This window comes from Zonotrichia leucophrys, chromosome 3 (assembly GCF_028769735.1).
Source record: "Zonotrichia leucophrys gambelii isolate GWCS_2022_RI chromosome 3, RI_Zleu_2.0, whole genome shotgun sequence".
NCBI lineage: Eukaryota > Metazoa > Chordata > Aves > Passeriformes > Passerellidae > Zonotrichia > Zonotrichia leucophrys.
Window position 1 is genome coordinate 6,269,324 of NC_088172.1, and position 17,062 is coordinate 6,286,385.

A 17,062-nucleotide genomic window follows, 5' to 3' on the forward strand; every position below is an offset into this window, starting at 1 on the left:
ACTCTGGAACATTTGTACATAGTGCTACATGCTAGTATTTTGCAGGTCTAGTGAACTTATCACCAGCAATCCAGAGAGAATCTATAAGATGTTGCTCCAATAAACAGCACTATTTGTAAACCCGCGTTTGTGAAAGCTCCTGCTGAACGTGACCAGACTGATGGTGCTGAATTGCACACTGCACTATTTGTGAATCTGTGATTGTGAAGGAGACCAGACCTACAGTGTAACCCAGACTATTTGTGCATCTGGGATCTTAATGAACGCAAGTGGACTTACAGTGTCAAATTAGTTGTAAACAGAAATAAAGCTCAGCCCGACCCAGCCCCTCTGATCTCAGGGCTAGCTGGAAAGCAAAGGGGCTTAATTTCTCCCAGATTTCTATACTCTTAATACAATAACTCTAAAGGCCAAGTGTTGTTGAAAAGATGGATTACAAGCTGAGCAAAACAAGGTTTTGCCCACAACTGCCCTCAAACCATTTGACTGTGGTGATTCTTAGTGATAGGAGAACATGTGAACCGAGATTTAAATAAGTAATTTCAGATGCGCTTGCTTTTAGAGACAGACTCTGGGATCATCCTGACCTGTGAAATCATGGAATTTGACAGACTTGACCTTCAGAACTCTTTAAAAAAGAAGTTATATGTTATATTTTAAAATACTATTCTAAATGCAAATTCTGGAAGGTAACTCACAATTTGTAAATAATAATGAGCACACTGAGTAAAAAAAAAGCTAAATGCAGTAAAAGAGTTGAGGAAATTCTCAGAAGATGGCACTGACTTAAAACAAAATGAGGAAGGACAAAGCCTAACCTGGCTAGCCATCTCCAGGACTTGCTGGGGGCTGTATTTGCGCTGCTTTTCACACAACTGAACTTCAAAGCACCAGCAGGCTGCTAGGGCTGTGTTTGCTTTGGGGCTAACAAATTCTCATCTCCTGCAAAACCATTGGAAAGAATAATTTTTAGCTCATTCATACTACCTGTCTAGCATAGGTGTTGCAACTACTTTTGCCAAATTAAACTATGTCAAACCTAAGTTGGGTGACCCCAGCAAGCAGGCGATGTGAATGGTTTACATCTTTTTTTTTTTTTTTTGAAAAAGATGAAAAACAGTGAATTCACTTACTGACCACAAAATACTTTTTGGAAATAGTGTGTAAACCTTAGTGATTTCTGGCCCTCTGTTTCTTGACATACAAAGAGTTCCTTATATTCCTTTTTTATTATGTTACCTGCATCAATCTTTTTTAAAGGTCAGTGCCTGCCGTGTTTTCCTGCCTTGCTTCCTGACACTGTAACTTTAGTCCCAGCAACAACGCTGATACTTCAATATATTTCCAATATTGTATCTCACCAGATCCTCAAAATGCCATGCCAGGGATCTGAAGCTCTGTGCATGACAAATGCTCCTTTGTGGAGCTTTTGATGTGTTGTCAAGCCACGCTCCGGAGATGCTACACTGTGGATCTTTGATATGGCACACCATGACAATGTCTCCTTCGTAGCTGTCACTGCCACTGACTCAGGGTGTGCTTTAATACTGTCAGAGCTCCAGGAAATGTAATGCACCTGGGGTGTGTTAGGACCTGCTTGTGAAAAGACATGTGGTGCCTTTTGTATAATCAATAATCAACTGTGAATTTCTTAACCACTGCGAAGAAAATTATGCAATGACATTAAATCTACCTGCATAACCCAGGACAATATGTGCATAATTACCAATAATGGCTTAGATCTCAGCACAGGACCAGGGCTTACCCAGGAAAACTGGTATTTTTCAACCCAAATGCTGCAGGGCAAAATGTGCTTCGGAAGGAAATGACAACTTCCTGAATTAAAACTTGCAAAATTTGTCCTTATTTTTCCCTTTTCACTCCTTCATTACCATTGTAAAGATCAAATTGCGTAATACCCACTAACGTGTTGCTCATTCATAGTCTTTGAGTCAGCGTGGTTGAAGCCAAGACTGCAGTACTTGTCTTTCCATAGCACTTTAAATTAGGAATTGCCTCTCACTAGGAAAAAGCCATTTGTTTTTATAAATACGTGACTGAAATACCTTGCAATACACAGAGCTCTCCAACAAGTGGCACTATTAAGACTATTCAAGTTACAAGATTGATATGCAAATGAGATCTCAGAAAGGGATGTTGGGACATGTTTTACAATATTGGATTCACTTTAAAATCTTTTAAATTTACATATGAAATATGATTGAAATATACATTCACAATTCAGCTACTCTGGAAAGTTTTGTGCTATCCAAAAAGGAGCACTGAAAAGTAGGTCAAGTGCCATAAGCTCAACCAGGCAGTCCTTCTGAAAGAGATGAAGTCATGGCAGTGTGGAGAAACCACCTAATTAATATGTTAGTAAAGGTAACATGCAACCAGGAAATTTGCCCATAGCTCTGAGCCAACACATGTTGTTGAATGTGTGGATGCTGCCTTTTCTGGATGATGAGTTGCAGCATTCATGGCAGGTTATCTCTTAAAGTATTCTTGGGTCACCTTCTAAATTGTACCTCTTCACCTTCATTCTTACCTTATTTTGTTGTTTTTGCTTGACAAACTGGGTATTGTTTTGAGACACCATACATGGCACCTCTTCAAATAACTCATATTTGTCTGGAATATATGTTTGGCTGCACTGCAAGAAAAGTGGTCCAGAAATAGTTACATATACAAAAATTTAGGCATGAAGATAGTTGATTGCAATGGAAACAGTATCAGACCAGATTTGTTGCTGGAATATAAGCAGTTTGGGAATGAATTGGAAAGCCAAAGCATTAAAATGCAAAATATGTGATAAAAAATAGCATTTTTAAACTGTAGGCTTCATTTGGTTAGTATAATATTCCTTTTGGTTAACATAATATTCCTTCTGTATTTGGAAAACTACTGTCAGCTTTTCCTCAGTTTTCTACTGTTATATGGAAATACAACAGCCATAACAAAATCATGATCTGAGTGACTTAAGGGAATGTGAACTCTGCTTTGAATTATGAGTTGATCACAAAATGATTAATAGCATTTAGGTACCAAAAGCTGCATAGAGCTCCTTGGTGAGCTTTCAAAAAGCCTCTGTGCAGAGCTCTTGCTTAGCTCTACCTTCTTTCACTCTGTACTGGTATCTCTGTCCTGCAAAAGCATGACCTGATTCACACTGAAGCCACTGCAAAATTTTATCACAGCATAGATTGAATAATAAAACCCAGAAGGGACATTCTCACATTACTCCTCCTTTTAGCCAAATGGTAGCATTCATTCTAAAGCATCAGCCAGTAAGATAAATGGCAATTACTGTGCTATGGGCAGAGTACACACGGCGTGCTTTGTTTCCAGTTTGGATGGCTTTGACTCCCTGGAGCTGTATCTCCTGTAGTGTGCTGTAAATAACAGAATAGGTGCACTCTGAATGCAAGGACAGGTAGCATGCTAACTAAAGCATTACAAATGCTGCATGGCTTATTTTTATCTCTCTGTCCTTCTCATTATAGTATTTTTATCTCTCGTGCCAATACAAAATTATTTTTGTGTCTCAGGGAAAAACAAGGCAACACGAAGACTCAGCCCTGCTGGTGTATAAACATGATGAGTCTTCTTGCACCCTGTGGGACTTTTTGTGTGCTTTACACCATATACGTCTGCAGAACCTAAATGGCACTGGTGAGCAAGGCTTCATATGAACATGACTTGGAAAGGGAAAGTGAAGTTTATGAGTCAACATCTCCAGTGGGGTGCTATTCTGCAGCTACATGTAGCTGGGAAGAGTAGGGGTAAAAATGCTGTGAGGAACTGAAGGCTTTCCACTTTACACAAGTGGACAATAGTGCAAAATGCAAACTGGGAGAATCACACTTTCGAAAAGTGATTATATGCTTGCCCTGACACACAGAGTTGAATCTAGGTTGACAACATAGTTTTCTGGAGTTGAGCAGACTTTGAGAATGCAGGTAGCTGATGCAATTTCAGAAGACATCACTGAGAAAACTTCACAGGAATGGCTCCTGTCTAAAAGATACAGAAAACACAGTTTATCATCTGGCTGTAGTGAAAGGGGGAAACAGAGGATGAAAATGTACAACGAAAACTGACAAACGCAGAAAAAACAACAAACATGCACATGTTAATTACTGAACGTGCTTTTGTTAGCAGTAGGTCACCATCATTCTTTATTGACATTTACTGCAACTGCAATTTCTTTTTCAAGATCACTGACCCAGGAAAATGTAACCCTCTAGTTATCCAACGCCCTTTAATTAGAGATGTCTCCAGAGATAATCTCACTCACGGCCCCTATTGTGAATCATTTATTCCCCAACTTTCCTTTTTATCAGCTGTCTTTCATCTTTATGTTTTTCCGTCCGAGCCCGGCTGAGTAACCCGGGCTTGCAGAATGCGGCTTATTCATTTACCGGTTCTCCCAAGTGCATTTCATGTCCATTGACATTTGGGGTCTCGCTCAGAAGCACTGGCTGCCGGCACCGGGATAATTTGCAGGAATCACAGCTCTCCACTTGGCAAAAGGAACCATGGCGCCAAGCCTCGGGGTGGGGAAGGGGCTCGGATTCGGGCGCTTCACACACACACAGACAGACAGACAGACACACACATACACACACACCCCCGAGGGGAGGCGAAGAACAGAAGAACAATCAGCGCTCCCGCGTCGGGAGCACTTGTCGGGGTTGTGTTTTTGTTTTCAGTCCCGGAGCGCTCACCTCCCCGTGCGATGCTGGGCACGGCTGACTCATGACTGCTCGGCGCTTGCGGTCGCCACTATAAGTAGGATGAGGTTTCTCCGGCGGGGGCGGAGCGGGCAAAATAACGCAGGCATCGACACCGAGGCGGCCCCGCTGGCAGCCAGGGCTGACCGGGGTGGGTGCTCTTTGCCCTGCCCATCGCACCCTGCCCAGTGCCTCCCCACCGCCACAGCTGCCGTAGCGGGGCCCCCTCAGGCCGCCCCCGCCACCATGGCGACCCCTCGCGGCGGACTACGGCTCCCAGAGCCCCCCGCGGCCGCCGGCGCGAGCCCCGGCGCGGGGTCTGGCAGCACGCGCGCACGCACGCACGCACCCCCCTTCTCGCGCGCACACACACACACACATATACACACCGCCGCGGGAGGGAGCGAGCCCGTGCCGCGCATGCGCTGGCTGCTCGCGGAGGGGCGGGGCGGGCGGAGCGCCGCGGCTATTCTCGGAGCGGCCGTACGCCGCTCCCCGCACGGAGGGGCCGCGGCCGGCGTAGGCGCGGCGGCGGGCACTGCGCCGCTGGCGTAGCGTTGTTGTGAATGGAGCGCGCGGCGGGGCGGGGAGGGTGACGTCAGCCTGCGAATGTCAACAATGTAGCGATTGAGGGGCGGGGGCGGCGCTGGGCCGGGGCGCGGGAGGCGGCGGCGGGCGGCAGAGCCGGGCAGCAGCAGCGGCCGCGGCAGCAGCAGCACAGCAGCGCCGCCTTCTCTCCTCCGCCTCCACCGGCCGGGCTGCCACCGCCGCCGGCCCCGGGTGCCGCTCCGGCAGCGACACAGCCGCCGCGGTGCTGCTCCCCCTCCCCTCCCCCCCCGCCCGCCCTCTCTCCACCCGCCCTCCCTCCGCTGCGGCTTTCTCTCCTCCTCCGGCCCCCCTGCCAGCCCTCCCCTCCTTCCCTCCCTTCCCCCTTTATTTTTCTCCGCAAGACTTTGGCTCTGGAAACAGCTGGTTCAAAGCAATCGCCATGTGATGATCGTCTGGGTCGGGTTTTTTTTTTTTCATTTGGGGGGGGGAGGGTGCAGGTTTCTGACCGCAGAGAAATACTAATAAGAATTTCCGAAACAACAGCAGCAGCAACAACAAGAGCAACCTCCCCCTTCCCCAAACCTCCTCAGCCGTAACAGCCCCCCCAGCCCCGGGCCCGCTGCACCCCGCCCCGCTGCCTCCCCCCGCTCCCGCCCAGGCTGCAGCGACAGGGGCGACCCCCGAAAGTTGCGCGGAGGCGAGGTGAGTGCGCCTGTTCCGCGGCTCGGCAGCCCCGCCGGGGAAGGGGAGCGGGCGGCAGGGGGGCGAACTTTGGGGGGAGGCCGGCCGTGCGGGGGGGCAGCGTGGCTTCTCCCCTCCTCATCCTCCTCCTCCTCCTCCCAGGCGCAGCAGCTGTTGCGCGGGGTCAGGCGGGGGGCTGCATGCCCGCCCCCGGAGCTCCGCGGGCTGTGCAGGCGCGCTCGGCGCTTATTCCTTAAAGTGGGAAATACGCGCGTTGCGTAACGGGGAGTGCGCGGCGGCCGCGCGTGTGTCCGTCCGTCCGTCCGTGCGCGCTCTGCCTCTCCCCTCCGCGCTCCCGCGGAGCCCCGGGGGTGCCCGGGCAGCCCCTCCGCCGCCGCGGGCACCTGCAGCCTCCCGGGGCAGCGCGCCCCCCGGTGCCGCGGGTTCGGAGCGGGGCGAACTCCGGTAACAGGAGTGCCGGGATCGCTGAGGCGCGGCGTGCGGGCACGGCGGCAGCGCGCCGCGGAGCCGCTGGCTGTCATGAAAGAGGCTAAGTGTGAAACCGTGCCTCTCCTTTTGTGGAGCGGGCTATTTTGGTCATGCAGCGAGTGCCTTGCTGAAATCGCTTCAGTTGCCGTGAGATCATTGTGCCCTTGTTGTTGAAGCTCCGGAGTAAACCCCGGGTTTCGGTCTTTACTGATAAACGTGAGGCAGAGACGACATCTGATTAGATATACTCCTTAAGATGTTGGAAAGATTGGGAAATTACAGCGTTCCTGTTTGCTCTTGTTGAAGCCGTGTCAGTGTTTTCGTGATGAAAGCCCGTTTTCAGAGACTTTGGAACTGTCGCTAAACTTGTGCATATTTTAATTTTTTTCTTCTGAGCCTCGAGCTGAAAACAAGTTGGGTTTTTGTTGCTTTTTTTTGGGTTTTTTTTGAGCTGGGAATTGTCTGAGATTCTGCTGTAGCTGGTGGAATGCTCTGCAGTTTGGGGAGGGTGGTGATGCTTGGGTAAATTGACTTTTTCAGGTATGTAAATAGTGAAATTTGAGATAACTGCTGAGATGAGATGGGTAGAGTAAAACGATAAGGTGGTGTCTTAGGTTTTTGCTGCAACCGCCCTATAGACAACAGCTTTAAACCAGTGTTCTAGGAGCTCTACCTCTGACAAATAGAAATAAAATTCCACCTCACATGCGGGCTTGCTCTTTTAAAAGCCTTGTTGCCTTTGTGTCCACCCGCCTGCCCCTGTCACTGGGATCTGGGCAGCTGTGCAGCAAAATGGATCGGCGTTGTACTTCCCTGCCGTGTACTGAACCTGAGTTTTTAGCATTGCTTTTCACATTTGACCCTTCAGCTTCAAAGGCTGCTCTGAAGGTGCTCTACAAGGAATGGAAGGAAGCCGTGACTAATTGGAAAAGTAGAGAACTGAAAAATCAGGATCATAGGTCTAGTTGTCTTGTTAGTTTCCTCTGTATCGCCGGGCCAGCCACTCAAACAGATGTACGCCAGCACACAGCTGCCAAGCGGGCAGGAAAGGTCCCCAGTGATTCTGGAAACAGGCTGGTTCTCAAGATATTTAGGGATCTTTTGATAAATGTTCCAGAGGAGCAGAGTGTGCAGTGCTGGGCTGTGAGACTTGAGGTTGAACAGCTAAAATTTTTTTAAACTTTTACTATTGTGGAGGGTAGATGGGGAAGATGCAGGCAGTGAATAGATGACTAATGCACATGCTGACAGATCTGTTAATCAACAGCAATGGTTTATGCTCAGGTATCTCACTCTGGGAAACAGTTCTAGGACAGGTACTCCTAGTCTTTTTCTGACCCAGAGGCACATCTGGAGCATCTGTTGGTGGTAATGTGCATGCTGGCAGATTGCTCTGGTGATGTAGGTGGGATGCCTTCCTCTCTTTTCCTCTTGGCTTTCAGTCGTTCATTTTACAGCAAGAAAACATTGGCTGTTTCCTCTTTTGTGTTGGGCAGGAAGGGAAGTTAGGCATAAAACCTGAGTTTATGAGGAGATTTTGGTAAATCTTTGACATCGGAGAAGTCTTCAGATACTCATTGAAATAGTAAAGTCTCCATAATAGATAGCAATCTTACATATCTCTTTCTGCAAGTGCACAGTAAAAGACAAAGAGAGCTGAAAATAAAACCCTGTGTAGATGATGTGTAGTGTGGAATATGTGACAGAAGTTGCTCCCCTTTGCTTATTTTAAAACTTTTCTTGCTTGATTTTTCAGTCTGATGTGCCATTTTTTTCTTAATGAGGCTGCAGTGTGATTGCCAGTTATTTTCTTTTAGGTTTTCTCTAAAGGGTTAGTGTAAAAAAAAAAATCAGTGTTTGTTTTTTTTTTTTAAGAATAGAAATAGATGTTTTTTCATTGTGTGCCTGTGACATCTGTGACATTCTTTTTTGGGTAGGGTGTCACATATGCACAGATAAAGAGACTTCTCAGACCATAGCAAAGAGAGGTTTATGGCACTAAGCTGAAAAATGAGATGTGTAACATTAACATATGCAAAATAATCTTTTCAGTAGTAATGGCATTTTTATGTAATAAACTTGGTAAAATTGAATAGTATTTATTGTGTGACATGAACAGTGTCTCTTGTGGTTTTAATCTAGGTGCTATGAACATGGTTTATATATTCAAATCAAAATGTGTATGCCGTTTTACTCAAAGGAATACTTTGTGAATGGTTTCTTAGTTTACTCTAAGAATGTACCTGCAGTGTTGAGCAGGTCTGGCTTAAATTTGAAAGCATGCATGCTTCTTTCACCTCTGGGTCTGAATTTCCAGCTCAGTTCATTTTGGGTGTGATGCTTGTATATAAGGGTTTTCTGAGTTGAGCTGTTAGGGAAAATACACTCATTATTTCATTGATGTGCTGAAGAAAATTCAGGTTTAAACTTCATGCTTTCTCTGAGTTACTCCTACTGCTTTCAGTGTTCCTGCAGACTACAGAATGCTTTAAGAGAATGTGTAAAAAGTGTTGTTGTGATACTGCAGTTCTTTGCTGATATTTGAGCAGGTGCCCAAATGATTTTGTTGTCGTAGATGAATGGGCAGTGGAGTTCTACTCCCAGTAACTCCTGCAGGATTTCCGGAATAGTGCTCAAAGTACTCATTCAGGTTGTTACAAAAAACGGTCATCATGCCTTTAAATTCAGCCAAAAGATACTAACCTTGGCAGCTGTGTGAGTATTCCACATTTATTTGAAGCTTGCATCAAGAAGATGTAGAATGTATTAATATAGCCAACTGAGTTGCAATGTGCTCATCTTGCTTTTTAGATAGGCAGAAACATCTTTGTAGTGGATTGAAAAGAGCACTGCATACTATGCCACTCTTAGACTATGAATTACAATTTTAAAGCAGGCAAGCAGAGGAATGTGTACAAATGCTGCCTCTATGACCAATGATGGACTTGCATCTTGTGAGTTACTAGAACTAATGATCAAAGAGCAAGCACATGTTCAGAACAGGCAAAAGAAAAGGAACGAGGGAATAAGTTGGGGAAAGCCCTTACGCTAAAAGTTTACATGTGTGGCAGAACTTTGATCTGTCAAAAATTGGGCTCAGAAGACTCCTCTGCTCGATGGTATTGATCTTCATGCAGAAGGAGTCGCAGCAACAATCTGAAGAACACCACCTGTGCTGCACTGGCATCTCAGCAGATCAATAGATGTGTCCCTGTTGAGCTTGAAAAAACTGTCTGTGAAAGCTCCTGATACAGTGGGGGCTGAACTGCAGCTCCTGTGTGTACCCCCTGAGCCCTCTCTGACTTCTGTGTCTGCTCCCCCTTTGCTGTTTACACCTGCTGGTGCAAACCTGCCCCCAGAGCCAGCCGGGACATTTCGGATTCAGTGCTTTAAAGGAGACGGAGGAGGAGGTGGTGGTGCAGGTGGTGTTTGCAGGGACAAGAGACACGGGGACCTGAGCTATGCCTTTTCCTTCTTTTTACTTTGAAAGGGTGACCTGAAATGGTCAGATCCTCCCAGATTTATTCCTGAGACCTATCATTTGCATACAACTGTCTCTGCTATCTCAGCTGAACAAGATGTTTGAAAAGCTATTAGGAACAAAAAGCAAGGGAATTTCCAGTTTATCCCTAGTATAAGCTGAAACAGAAGCTTGAAGCTTTTTTTTTTTCTTTTCTCCTCCTGAATATTGAAACCAAATCAGCTGGGCTGTGATGGGTAGATGGGGTTTGGTGCACAGGTTCAAAAGGAGTCTCCCCACTAAGAAAAACAGGAACTGTTTGCTGCCTGTCACCACGCGGGGCTTCTGGGCTGTGGAGCAGCAATTTTGTTTTTTGAAAAGAGGAAAAGCAGCTTAAATAAACAAAATGACCCCTGAGACTTAATCACAGCTACTTATTATAGCTGACATTCACTGAGTACTTTTTTTTCCTTTTTTTTTTTTTTTTTTGCCTTCTCTCTTGAGTGACCGCTTTAAAATTTTAATCTGAACTAGGAAAACAGGAACTGTAGGTGTGGAGGTGTTCCTTCAGCCCGATTAGCATGCAGGCTGTTTTTTATTTGGCGGGTAGGTGTGTTCGGTGTGTGTGCGGGTGCAATCGAACATGTCAGCAGTTTGCTACGAGCCGCTCTTGCTGACTCACGTGTCTGGTGCAGCTTGGAGCTGCCCTGGCTATAAACCATCCACAATGGGAGGCGCGGGCACACAGACCGGCAGTGCCGAGCCGCTGTTCAAAGGTTATTTTCGGTTCTCCGGTCACTGCTTTGCTGTGGTTTTCTTCCCCAGCAACATCAAAACACACTGTCACTGTGCCAGGCTGCCATTCCTCTAGGTGCCGGGGGTAGAGTGGAAGTTCATTGCGCCGCTGCAGAGGTTGCGCCCCAAGTGCATTCTGATGCTGCTGATCTGCAAGCTCAGCCTCTGGGGTTTAGGTGTTTTTGTTGGTGTTGGGTTTTTTTGGTTTACATAGGGTTTGGGTTTGTTTGGGTTTTTTTGTATTTTTTTTGTGACTGGGGTGTTACCCAAAACTCCCCCTGAGCATAGTTTCAAATTTGGGTATGGCAAGTCTAGCCTATGAATTGTGTTTTTCCTTTCCAAATGCAAGCTGTGCTGTGGAGTCTCCTGCCCTCCACCCCTTTTTATGGCATAAATCTTCTTTAAAGCCAGCAAGGAATTATGATTAAACTTTAAAAAACCTGGTTTTAGCTGTCTTTAATTTTCAAAATTTTGCTGTTTCTTAGTCTTATTTTTACCTCATGTGTGGCAATTTCACTGGCTGCTGGCATGAAAGGATTCCTTCATCTGCTCACGCTCTTGTACAACTGCTTCTTTATTTACAGACTATTCTGATTACTCATAAGGATTCTAAAATGATAGCTGCTGCTGACTGATGATTTTTAACTGATCTTCTTGTTGTGGTTTTTGGGTGTTTTTCTTCCCTCCTTTCTTCTTTCTTTTTTAGCTGATCACAAAAGCCTTTGCAGAAGTGGAGTGAATTAGCCATCTGCAGTTCTGGATTTACTGTGAGGGAGTTTAGATTTGTGGTTGTCTTTTGTGTATTTTTCTTCTTCTTCTTGTGGAATGGGGTGAAAAATAAGCGGTCTTTGAAAGTGTGATAAAGAAAATCAGCTGCTATAGAGCAGGGTTTAAAAACAAGGTGAGTTCATATCACTTGTTTTGTTTTTAGTCAACTACTTTGACCAGTAATTAATAGAAAACCACACTGAGAGCTTTATAACACATGAAGAAAATGGGTGTTCTTGGTTTCTGCCAATACAAATGACTCATCAGTATCAGTAGGGTTTCTACTTCTAATAATAAAACTGTGGAAGACCTTTAAAACGTGTGGTTTTCGCCCCTACTCTTAGTGAAAGGTTGGAAAATATTACTTTGGGATTTTTTTTTTAACTTTTGGGAGATTTAATGATTTGCTATGCAGCAGTGAAAGATCTTGTGCCCTCCAAAGAAAACCTACTTATACCACTGATTGCAGTGCAGAAGTCTTCCCCTCTCCTGTCTTCTTTTAATGATTTACATTTGACTGTAGAGTATTGCCGATGCTTAGCCTTGATGTCAGAGATCTGGAAAATATAAAGTATTTGTGTCGACTGGGGGAAGGCTTGGCACACTACCTCATCTTGCTGAGCTGCTGTTCTCTACCTCTTCTCCAGTCTGGCGAGGAGAGGCACAGTAAGGCTGACGAGTGACCTGTGTTGCTGTTTTGGTTGGGGGTCAGAGGATGTGGAGAGGAAGATAAACAGAAAAGAGGAGTTGAAACATAAATGACAACTGTAGGATGTGTCTGTCACTACCTGGAAGGAAGCGCGCATCTTCCAGTACTGAAAGTGATACTGAGAAAAGTGCAAATCAGAAAGTGATCTGTTAAATGATTTTATTTTTCTCTCTCTCTTAAAAAGTAGTAGTTTTCAAATACTTTTAGCTGTTTACCTTTTTGTAAAGATTCTGTGCTTTGTTCAATGCAGTGGAGTAACCTCTAGCACATTCTGCTTTTTGTTTGAAAGTGTTACTTGTAGGTTGCGAGGTTATTTTGTTTTCATGTAAGCAGAGCATGCCCTTCATGATGTTACAGTATATAAAATTTTAATTATTTTTTTCAAGGTGTTGTACTTTGAATTGTAGTCCAATCAGTGGCTCCTGATCTGCTGCATTAATATTTAGTGTTGCTATCTGTTTTCAAGTTGCCTGTGTTGTTACAAGGTTTAAAGGCTGTACATGAGGCAGTGCTAGTATTTCCTTCCCTGTTGGAGTGAAAATTCCCACATTTATGAAGCCTCCATGTTTACTTTCTCTGTTGTTGCAATATTTATACTAGTAAGTTAATCCTTATAAGGATATGATGGTTCTTTGTTTCTTCTTATTCTATTTTAAAAGCAGAGTGTGTTTTTAACAAAATCCACTCAGAAAATCTAGACTTAACCCAGCTTCCACATTGTCAGTGGGCATTTTTTACCACTAAATATTTATATATATTAATGTAGTTGGTTTTGGTTGTGCTGAAATACCTTGGATGTATTTGTCAGTTTCTTGTGTGACTAGACTCTGATGGAGAATCTTTATCTTGTAGCCTCTTACTGGGAGAAGTGCACTAAAAATAGAGGTACAGAAGCCTGTGGAAATTAAACTTTGCAACATGTGGAAATCCAGTTGTTCGTTACATGGCAACAACAAGGCAGGTTTTATTATTTTCAGATGGATATAGCATAAAAGGCCAAATTCCAACTTAAGGGATTTATTTAGGGACAGTTCTTACTGAAGTTCACAGAAGAATAATCGGTAAAGCCTGCAAAATAAGGTGTCAGTGGTCATTCAGAGTTCAAGAGGACACAGGTTCAGCACTCTGAGTTTGGCATGTCTTTAGAAAACCCTGCCATCAGAAGTGCCGTGAAGGTTGGATCATGGCAAATGAATAATGGGTCTAGATCTCACTGATGTTTTGGGCTCTTGACTCTGAAATGGGATTTGTGTCCAAAATCACTGAGGGCAGGACCTGTGAAGGGCAGCTGACAGTGTTGCTGCCAAATTTGGGGCTCTGATTCTGCTTGGCATCTTCTCTCCTTGCCTTTGCTTGCCCTGGCACCTGTCTCATCCCACAGTGGGCCAACCCTGAGAACTAAATTGGCAGGAAATTACTCTGTGCGTAGGGTTAGTTTTGTGCATGTTATGTTTGCTGTGGACTCTGTCAAGAACTTGGATAATGCATCAAATTAAACCAAAACTTGTTAAAAGGCTTAGAGCTGGCCATGGGACATCTGGTCTCCAAAGTGCACTGTCGCTGCATCATGCCCCATCTCCTGAAGATTGTTCTTGTCTTGCTCTGGCTTTGTGGTGGCTCTGCAGAAAACCAGTAGCAGCCTGTGCCTAGCCTAACCTGTAGCTTGGCTGTAGGAACTTGCTTCCTAGCCCATGGGAGGTTAGGGATATGTTTCCAGGTTGTGTGTGCAACAAACAATTGAAGAAATAGTTAGAGGAAAGCAGAACTCAATCAAATGAGTCTTCAGTGTTAACAAAATGCAGAAGTACTATCTCCTGAAAATATTCAAATAACTGAAAGAAAGTAGGTTTAAATTAGATGTTGGAAAGAAATTTTTAGTGTGAAGATAGTGAGGTGCTGGAACAGGTTGCCCAGAGAAGTTGTGGATGCCCCAAACCTGGAAGTGTTCAAGGCCAAGTTGGATGGAACTTAGAGCAACCTGGTCCACTGGAAGGCATCCCTACCCATGACAGGGGGTTTGGAACTAGATGATCCAGAAAGTCCTTCCAACCCAAGCTATGCTGTGATTCTGCAACAACTGTTCTAATTCCTGCCTGATTCTGGCTTCTGGCCCCATGCAACCAGGTCATGTCACCGATCTCCCAGATGTGATGAGCTCTTGAGGATGTTTACTTGAGAATGAGCAGACTTGCTGACTATGGAGAATTTTTTGAACCATGTGGCTGCATTCCTAAACTCTTGGGTCTTCTCACAATCTTTTATCACTCTGGGTATGACGGTGAGCAATGTTGAGTAACAGGTTCAGCAGATGACCCGAGTGACTTGAATTTACTCAGGTGAGAGAGGGAGTCAGTCTAATGTCATCCTTTGAAATGAGAGGGTGAAATTGAGAGCTGGTAGTGCCTTGTGCCACTGGGTGGGAGCATGAGGTCCTGCTTGGCCATCTGCTTGTTGTGCTTTGCTGAGCTGATTCAGCTTTTCGACCTAGTACACGTCAGTTTACCATTTTCTTAACCCTGGCTAATTTTCCCAGGCAATTTGATGAGTAAGACCACAGGTCCAAAGAGCAGCAGGGCTAATGTGGGAAAGTCAGGGAGGAGCAGTGGGTGTGCAGGTTGCTGAGGGGCAAACCCAGACCTCCTAGATTTGTTGTCTGTAGCTTCACCCCACCAGGCTGCTGGGGCTGGGTGGCTGTTCTTTGGGAGGGGGACAGCACTGCTGCCCCTTTTATGTGTTCTTGAGCAGCACCCTGGGATGATTTCTGCAAATCTGAATGCTGGTTGTGCATTAGGCAAACTTTTTACCAGACCCTGGGTAGCAAAAATAAAAATGGAACCTTTTGTTAGGTCCTCTTCTTGATCTGGGAAACCAAAATTCTGCTTCAGGTCAGTTTCAGGTATCTGCTGTGCCTGAGGTACTTTTGTGTGTTCTTTACACTGCCAAGTGCTTGTGACTCAACTCAACAATTTAACTTAATTTCCAATCCCTTAATTTGTTCCTGTAACTTATTAAATGTGTACCAAGGGAAAGTGTGGAGCAGAGTTCTTACAGAAATCCAAATTAAGTGAGGCTGTGAAGTAATCATGGAGCATGTCAGTAAGCTAACCCCAATGTAAAACTCATGGTAAATTATGAAATGTATGCATAGTTTGTCATAGCTGGAAATTCATGGGCAATGCAAATTTGAACACTTTGCAAGGAAATTTTTTTTGTTTGTCTTTTTCCCCTTCTTGGTCCTCTTCATTTGTCTTATTATTAGACTAAAAGTAGAGTCAGTGATTCATTCAGTAATCTCTTTCTTGGACAGTTAGTCATCTGCCAATTTGTGTTAACTTTCCACTTTGTTCAGAAAGTGAGTAATGCTTAATGCACCAACCAGCAAATTCCAAGCTTAAAAAGCTGTGAGTATCATTCAGAGCATCTCTAAACTTTCTCTGAAAAAATTTACCATTTTGTAAGATCAAAGTAAAGGTCTGACATGCAGTGTTGTACAGCTACAGTCCAGTTGTTTTGTCTAGCTCCAGTTACTAAAGCAAAACACAGGGTTGCAAATAGAGTGCACAAGTACAAAAAACCCACATGTTATTTAGCCAGTGTAATGCTTCTTGTTTTTCTTCCCAAGTACTACTTTCAAGGGGTAGATGCTGCCTGCATAGTTCTTTTTCCCTCCCCAGATTGCCATGGCTTGTTAATTTCTATTGTTTCCTACCTAAACAAATTGTGATGCTATCAAGGCTAATTTAGTGAAAATAGCTTGCAAGGAAAGTAGTAATTGTTATTAGCTGCCTGCTACAAATATTTCTGGTGCTTTTCATGATGAGTTTTGGTAGAAAAAAAATACTGCTCTGTTATCTGTATAGAGCTTTCAGCTATGAAGTGTTTCTGTAGCAGTGGGGCAGATATTTTGATTTCAAAATGATGCCAGTTATTTCTGAAGATGAACACAGTACTTGATTGAATCACTTGAGAACATTACTACTTTTTTCTTTCTTATAAAGACTGGAGTAGCGTAAAGAGCCACAAGGTCAGTAATGTCGTAGGAGAACTTTATAGGAGCGAAATCTTTGCAGTCTGCTCTAAAATGACACGAAAGAGCTGACTATTACACTGAGCAGCAAAGGAATTCAAAGTGCAGATGGGACTTGAGTGCTCTGGAGAGGGTGTGCATGTGCAGAAGGGTAGGGCAGTGGTAAACATGAATGCCAGAAGTTTGCTTGGCCCCACACATTTCCTTGTTCCTTCCCCAAGTGCCTGTTGTCCTTCCCCCCCACTTGCAGTCAGCTTCTTGCAGTGAAGTTGTCTTCTCTATGATTGTCCTTTGGTACAGGTGGTTTTTGGGTTTCCTGATGCCACAGTTCTGTAAACAAGCAATGCAAAAGCTGATAGAGAGGAAAGAATAACCTTTGGTTATAGAGTCTGTAGCATGATGGGGCTATAGCAGAGTTCCGTTGTGCTCAGCTGTTGTCAGAATAAAAACATGATTTGGTCTTGAGGAAAAGGTAGAAGATCCATTCCTAGAATCCAGTTCCATTCCATGTAAAAAAATATCCTGGTAACCATGTTCCAGTGTGAAGAATTAGGGCTTCTGAAAGGTTTTCCCTTCCAGTCTTACTTTGCACCTCAGTAAATGTCAATAGTTTGGTGAAGCTTTGGACAAAAAGCCATACCAGGGATGCTTATTTGATCACCAGCCTTTGGTGTTTGCCCCTCCTGGTTACCTGCACATTTTCCAGCATCAGCAATGTTAGTTAATGCAACCCACCCTCCCCGCTCTGCCTTCTGGGATGTCTATGCCCACACTAGCATTGCTTGCATATTTCTGATTTAAACCTTCAGAGCATTGTGAAGAAGTTCCTTGCTAGTTTTGGGGTGAAG

The 17,062-nt window shown here is 44.7% G+C and overlaps 1 protein-coding gene across 4 annotated transcripts in view; it reads left to right on the plus strand.

Annotated features, from left to right (window-relative positions):
* The first annotated feature begins 5,706 nt into the window (after nt 1-5,706).
* BACH2 (BTB domain and CNC homolog 2) overlaps nt 5,707-17,062 on the plus strand; it is a 183,450-nt gene continuing 172,094 nt past the window's right edge. For 3 of the 4 annotated variants that reach the window (XM_064707285.1, XM_064707289.1, XM_064707287.1), the window contains exon 1: nt 5,751-5,987. The gene's annotated coding sequence lies outside the window, so the exon portion shown is untranslated. The other variant, XM_064707286.1, reaches the window with a different exon arrangement.